At 34.5% G+C, this 7,998-nt stretch overlaps 1 long non-coding RNA gene across 1 annotated transcript; it reads left to right on the forward strand.

The window, feature by feature from the left end:
* Window positions 1–213: 213 nt before the first annotated feature.
* On the forward strand, window positions 214–6,915 carry LOC131529425 (uncharacterized). Its single transcript, XR_009268085.1, has 6 exons — window positions 214–298; window positions 401–469; window positions 4,410–4,493; window positions 4,630–4,707; window positions 6,338–6,394; window positions 6,577–6,915. It is a non-coding gene; the product is annotated as an uncharacterized LOC131529425 (long non-coding RNA).
* The last annotated feature ends 1,083 nt before the right edge of the window (window positions 6,916–7,998 follow it).

The following is a 7,998-nucleotide window of genomic DNA, read 5'->3' on the forward strand; positions in this document are numbered from 1 at the left end:
GCTAGTAAACTTGATGCTGATGGTTCCCTAGGCTTTAATAACACATACACAAACCAAACACACACACATTTTCCGCTAGTGCACCTTGTCCTCAGAAAAGTCTTCATCAGGGACATTATTTTTATGGTCTCTGAACGGACATCGTGTAGCGAAGTAATCAGACTCAATCAGATGACCAGCCCCCAAGCTAAGGCACAGATAGAAAGAAAGAGAGAGAGAGAGAGAGAACGAGAGAAGAGAAGGGATGGGAAGGCAGAGAGAGAAAGAAGACTGAAGGGAAGGAGGTGAAATCTGTGAGGTGAGGATTCTGCTTTACATCACTGAGCATGTCTTTGTGAGGATACGATTGCTACTGTTCTAACTCGTTTTTTTAAAGGTCTATTTTGTGTTGTTTAAGCAGAACAGTGCTGCACAACTGCGTTTCTGTCCTCAATGAGTGTACACTGAAATAACAACAGGGGTTTTCAAGGTAAGACCACTTTAACAAACTCCAATATGTAATGTTTCTATTATTTTAGTTTTTATGCTAATTACAGTTTATTCACCAGATTTTTAAAAAATATTTATTTATTTATTTTTATTTTATTTTATTTTTTTAGTCTAGGGTGTTGATATCATCTTAACCCTGTGTGTGTGTGTGTGTGTGTCTGTGTCTGTGTCTGCCACACACACACACACACACATGTTGGTATTTGTGGTTTATGGGGACTCTCCATAGGCGTAATGATTTTTATATCGTACAATCTGTATTTTCTATCGCCCTACACCAACTCTACACCTAAACCTACACCTTACAGGAAACTTTGTGCATTTTTAGATTTTCCAAAAAAAACAACAACATTTAGTATGTTTTTAAAGCCTTTTGAATTACGGGGACACAGGAAGTGTCCTCATAAACCACCTTCAAATTGAAATACCTCTGTCATAACAATGTCATTAAACAAATTTGTGTCCCCGTAAACCACAAATACCCCCCCCCCCCCCACACACACACACAAACACACACACACACACAGTTGTTTTTCTTTCACATTGGGGACTTTCCATCGGCTTTTGTTGTTTTTAATACTGAGCTAATGATATGCCATATCCCCTAACCCTACACATAACCTTCTTCAGTTTCATTAAGATGTTATTTTGCCTGTTATTTAGTTGTTTTCCATCTTGGGGACCATTGTCCAGTCACCACAATGTAGGTGATTTCAAGTTTTACTATCCTTTTATCCAATTGGCCCCTACATTGTAGCTAGACCCAGACACACCACAGCTGCACTCCACTTCCCACAGAGTTCATTCAAATAGCCAAATTAATCACAATGTGTATATTATTAAATATATTATGTAAATGAGCTTGTTAAAATGTACTAGGTGTCATTCTTTCTCAAGTATGAAATGTATGTAAAGTATGTGAGATGCTATTCAATGTTAAACTGTCAATCTAACCTTGGCTAATATGTAGTTATGTGGTCAAAAAGCTATGCACAGAAGTGTTTTGGTGCTGTTGTTATATCAGACACTTCTGCATGCATACACCAGAGAGGGTCTGTTGGTTGTACTAGAAGGTCTAGTAATGACATTTTTAATAAACATTATGAGGTCCAAAAAAAAGTGTGTATGTGTATAGTGCTGTCCCACAGTTCTACGATTGATTTAAAATATCAAATGGAAACTCTAAACCTAAAGTGATAAAATTTGGGGTAAATTTCTCATAATGACTCATAAAACTTTCCTATGACGTATTAGCTTGAGAGGATGATCCTTCTTGCTTTTCCCATTTTAATAGATACTTTCTGTTCACAACATGTTCAAAACTGATCTGAGATGAATCATTAGATTTAGTTGGCTTGGTTTATGGAACATAATTGTCTTGACTCATCTGCCAGTTAATTGTTCATTCAGCGTAATCAAAAGGTGAGGTCAGACAACTTAAATGAGTCAAGCTAATCATTTTCCATTACTAATTTGAATAATCTCAAACTGCATTGTTGTAACCATTCTACAGAACACTCTGCACAGGCACAAATTTTACCTGGCTCTGTTTTGAAAGATGAAAAATCGCATTTTGAGACAGGGGTCCCTGTAATCTAAACCCACCCTGGAGGGACACCGCCCATCACATTCATTCCTTCATCTGTCAGGCTCCTGGTACCGGCTTGTTGCCATGGTAATACCGTCTGGTGATGCAGTCGGAAGAGCTGAGTCCTAATTGGCCTCAGTCCTGGTTGAAATTTTGATAGCTGCTTCCGTGCCATGCTCTTGTTTAGAGTAACTATTGGATACTGATTAAGGATTCTGTTTTAAGGACATATACACAAAATACTGAACTGAGATGCTGGAGGAAAACGGAGGCAATTTTCTCTATTTTTCTATTTTCTCTCGCTTGATATTTGCATCTCATTTTAAAACACTCTAGCCCTCTCTATTTATCTATCTAGATCTCTATCTCTATTTTGTAGTCTCTCCCCTGCCAGCAAATACACATGCGTGCAACAGGGCAGATGGTTTGATGCTGTCTTCTGGGTGCTGACATTTGCACCAATCTCATATTTGAGGTCAGACTCGCCTTAGCTGGTGGTCTTCTTCTAGTTGATGTGACATTTCAAGTGTCCTGCGTTCAGGGTTGCCAGGTTTTCACAACAAAACCAGCCCAATTGCTACTCAAAACTAGCAGAATCGCATTTCGAGGGGGGTCCACAGGAAAAAACGTGTTCCGTGGGGAAAAATACACATTTTTTGGATGGGTACCCCTGGTAAAATTTACATTCCAGTTGCTAAATATCAAGTTATTGGGGCGCTTCAACCTGCAGACATGAAAAACAACCCAACAGTGTTAAATTGTTATAAATGATTAATTATTATAAATGTTTTATAATTCAGTTGTAGTATAATATTAATTAATAATTTACCAAATAAATAAGTAACTATTAAGTAGTTAATAATTTTTTTTTTATATATAATAAAATAATTTTTGTACTGTATTTTATCATACTGCTTGAACATTGAATTGAATTAGATTATTCACCGCAGACTGATAGGTCCTTTAAATGTAATATGCTACTGTAACAATCAAGTCATTTACTACATGGCTGAAGCTGCTGATTCTGCAACCAATTGCACAACTTTCTCTGAAAGCCTCCACCTCCCCCAGCTCCACCTGTCTGGAACTGCTATGGGATTTATGTATGCAGCAGTATATCTTACATGCTCACACATCTCTGTCTCTATTACCATTTGCAAGTCCATACTTGTAGCAGTGTTTGTGTTTGTATCTAGTCCACCAAAACCAATTACATTAACATTGTTGTATCTATTAACATGCCTTGGATTTATCATATTATGTTGTACCTCCACTGCTTTGATTCAAAGCTCTGCCTATGCATTGGTCAATATATGAGCTTATATGAGCTGTGTTTGCAGCTGAAGAGGTTTGAAAGGTGTTGATGAGTCATATCAGTGAAAGGAAAGACTAAGCACAGAGCAAATAGATGCAGTCAGCCTAGGCTTAGCTTGCCAAAGCCTGAGATTATTAAAGGCATTTATGCAGTCAAGGTTCTGAGCCGTCAATAACAAAGGAGGTTCAAATCATCTCATATAAACAGAACGAGCCCAGAGATTATTTATTTGAAGCTGAGATGGCATTCATAAATGCATTAGCAAACATCAATATTTCTACACAAGCAGTTTCAGATATGATGTGTGCAGAAAGAAAAATACCTAAGCCAGTCACAAGCTTATTTCTGCTTCAAAAGCTTGATTTTTTTGGTAAAGCGAGTCCTTTGTTCAGAGATACAGTGAGCATTCACTTCACTGTTCTGTTCCAAATTTTGGATCGTATAGCACAAATCATAAATTAAACGGAGCAATGGTTTCTTAAAAACTTTACCAGAATAATAAAATGAGTGATTTAACATTTAGTGAATAACCTGTAATAATACCGAACAGCATCTGGGTCACAAAGATGAACAAATACATAAATAAATAAAAAAATTGATGTAGGCACCATTCAAACATCTAAAACAACATGACAGCACTTTTAGAAAATGTAAAATATTGTTGGTTTGGGATATTCAAATTCAGGCTTCTTTTGACGTGTGCTTTTAAGGGTGCCTCTTTCCCTCACAAATGTCTCATTCTCAGCTACGCCTACAGTACCTTGTCATGGGATTCCCGCCAGAAGCAATTTGGAATCGGTTTGTTCGGTGACAAATATTCCACAGAGACTTGGTACAAAAAGTTGTGAAAATGAGCCAGGCTTCTAAAGGAGACCCATAATCTCTGTGGACCAATTACAGTTATCATCCTATCAAACAAAAGAGTGACATTCAGAGATTCACATTCAGAAGACTGTTCTTTGTGAAGTATTATCATGACTAATGTTGTTGTTCTCTATATCTCTTTCATATTTTCAGATAGCCAATAGCGTTGACTACATTATCTAGTGACACAGCTGATTTCCCTTCTAAAGTCGAGACATGGAAAGGACCGAGAACAAAGTGAGTGGAGACTGAGCCAAATGCTGAGAGCATCACAGAATACGGAGGAAGCTGTCCTTATAGAAAACACAGATGTTCCATTTGTGCAAGCAGAAGATTTTCTGGCCTTAACCCATTTTATTTTCATTCCCCCAAGGTGTCCACCATCTCCCCGCAAAAACAGACAGTAAAAAATAGATCCAAGTCCACAGAGGAGGTACAGCAAGCCAAAAAGGTAATGGCTCTACAGAATGCTAATGTCACACACATTTCAATTTAAGTGAACCTCATCTTCAATGCGACTTTTGTGCATATGCTGTAGATGACAGTGTGGCATTGGTGCATCAAAGGAGATGATGATTAAATTGGCAGGGGACTGCATGTCAATTTTCAGCTTCTAATTTTAAAGTTTTTTAAAGTTCTTTACTAACTGTTTTACTAGCTGTTTTCACAGTACTACCCACAATAAAAACTGTTTAATGTACAAGCAGTGTGTCACTCTACTAAAGATTTCAGCAGCTGTCCAGCACCATCTAGTGATGTGGTCGAATAATCTCTCAATGTGTGTGTGTGTGTGTGTGTGTGTGTGTATTTATTCAGGGACAAAGCATCTCTGCCTTTCTTTGAATGCATAGTGACTTAGGAATTTGTAAAAATGATTTCTATTGCTAAAAAAATATAACAACAACAACAACAACAACAACAACAATAATAATAATAAATATTACTACTACTAGTAGTACAAGTATTTATTTATTTATTTTTCTTTTCTGTAATAGACAAAATATCTCTAGCTTTCTTTGAGTGCATAGTGACATCCTCTTTTGTAAAAATCATTCAGAAATAATGTTTCCCCTCTTCCATCCAATGAACGAATGAACGAACGAACGAACGAATAAATAAATAAATAAACATAATAATATTATTATTATTAAAAACACGAATGTTTTGAATAATAATAATAATAAATATTACTACTATTACTACTAGTACTAATTATTAATTAAAATAAATTTTTAGTATTAATTATTAATTAATTAATTAATTATGTATTTTTCTTTTTTTGGAATAGACAAAATATCTGCCTTTCTTTGAGTGCATAGTGACATCCTCTTTTGTAAAAATCATTCATAAATAATGTTTTCCCCTCTTCCATCCAATGAATGAATGAACGAACGAACGAATAAATAAATAAATAAACAAACATATTATTATTATTATTATTAAAAACATGAATGTTGTTTTAATAATAATAATAATAATAAATATTACTACTAGTACAAGTATTAATTAATTAATTAATTAATTAATTTTCTCTTTTTTTTGGAATAGAAAAAATATCTGCCTTTCTTTGAGTGCATAGTGACATCCTCTTTTGTAAAAATCATTCCTAAATAATGTTTTCCCTTCTTCAATCTAACTAACCAATAAATAAATAAATGAATAAAAAGTTAATAAAAACATGGCTGTTATTTTTAATAATAATAATAATACATTTTTAAAACGTTTTCCTTTTGTGTAGGTCTGTTGTCTTTATAAGTAATTTTTTGTAAAATAATTGGTCTGTCACTGAGCAAAATTATACCTTTAACTTGTCACGGGGTCAACTCACAAGAGCAAATGAAAACTTTATTAATGCAAATCATATCTTTAATAGTAATCTCTATGTGCTAATATGCACCCTCTAGGGGTAGATAAGGTGTAAAGATGTACTGAGGTCTTCCTCAATCGCAAGCAAAAAAGTCATATTTTTGCACATTTTTGGAGAGTGCATGTCCTCATTTAGGTAGCTGAGTAAACGTGCATGTGTTCAGAAATCCTCTTACTGCTTTCTGAAGTCTTTCGTTTCTGCCCTCCTGCCACAGGCCTTTCATACACCACAAAAATCTCTTCCGGCTAAACCAGAAACCGAACAACTAGAGGTAAACATGAAATGATGGATTATGGGCCGCTTTAGAGCTTGACTTTGAAAGAAATTAGATCAAAGATTGGACCAAAGACCAGTCAGTGCTGCTTGTGCTGTCAGAGCTGCTTTATTATATGCTTCATGTTTGTGTTTGATGTCCCCGATTACATTGTGTCTAATGTGTTGTATATTTTATAGGAGACCTCAGAGCTGAGTGCCTCATCGGAGGAGTTCAAATGATTGCTGGATTCAAACTTCGGGGCTGAGATTTAGACAGATCAACTGGAATTATGGGTAATAATAAGAGGATGATTCAGTGTCTCCGTTTATAAAATTGTGACTCAGCTTTACTTAGTTAGCATAGAAGAAAACAATAATCATGTGTAGCTTCTTGAATTTGTCTGGTAATGTTTGTTAAATAAATGCACAACTGGATATCACAGTGAATTGTGTATGTGATTCATATTAGCAGGTTCATACAGTATACAGTTGTAGTGACTTGTAAATCATCAATTAAATTTGTAAAACTAAATTCAATTTAAAAAATCACAGTCGCACTTTATTTTACAGTACATAAAGTGCACATACTTATCCAAGAAAGCACTGGGTAATATAAGGTAGCTGCATGGGTTAAGGGTTATTACGTAGTTATTACCTAGTTATTGTATTATTAAAAAGTATACATGGTATGTGGAACAGGACTGTAAAATAAAGTGCTATACCAAAATCACAAACACGGTATCATAATATTCAAAAGTAACATTTATTGCACATTTTAAGTGCATTGAAAAAGATCATTTTCTTAATCTTATTTTTTTTTTCTTGTATTCAAATAAAAATATTTAAAATATTTAAGTAACTAAATATCTTATGCAGTAAAGGTCCTTAAAACAACATCAGTTTTTTACTGATTTTTTTTACTTTTTTAGCTTCAGATAATCTATCAATAATGTTTTCAATAATATAATAATCAATAATGTTTATATCTTAAATTATGCATAAACCTCATTCATTTGTAACAATTATTAATTATTGTTACAATTAATACGAGATAAATATATAAACTTAATTCAATATATATTCAGTGCAACAGCAGGTCTTAAGTAGTTTTCAAATAGATTTTGTTACTTTAAATAGTTTACTTTAATTAATACAGTGTTAAACAGCTTCAGACAATATCCCGAATTGTGTTTATATCTTGAATTAAGCACAAACCTCACTAAATCTTATTTTTTAACTATGTTCAGACATATTTACTGGAAAAATAAAAGACAAAAACACTGATTAAGAACATTATTTTTGCAGTGTGAGAGGGAAATGTAACGTAAATAATGATGCTGGGGATTTAATGAGTGAATAAAACCAATTACACTAAAGTCTGGATTTCTATTCTAAGCACCAAATATATTATCAGCTTTATATTTCCAAATTTATCCGCTGCAGTCAAAAGGCTACAAGCTCCTATCTATTGCTAACAACCATGCCAGTGTCCCCTGACTGATAACAGACAGATGCTGGGTGTTCACATCATGAGCATTCACCCACTCTAAATTATTTCTGCTTATTTGGCACTGAAAATTACTGTGGCCCAGATCATTAGTGCTGTTGGTCCATTGTCAC

This window comes from Onychostoma macrolepis, chromosome 21, assembly GCF_012432095.1.
Source record: "Onychostoma macrolepis isolate SWU-2019 chromosome 21, ASM1243209v1, whole genome shotgun sequence".
Classification (NCBI taxonomy): domain Eukaryota; kingdom Metazoa; phylum Chordata; class Actinopteri; order Cypriniformes; family Cyprinidae; genus Onychostoma; species Onychostoma macrolepis.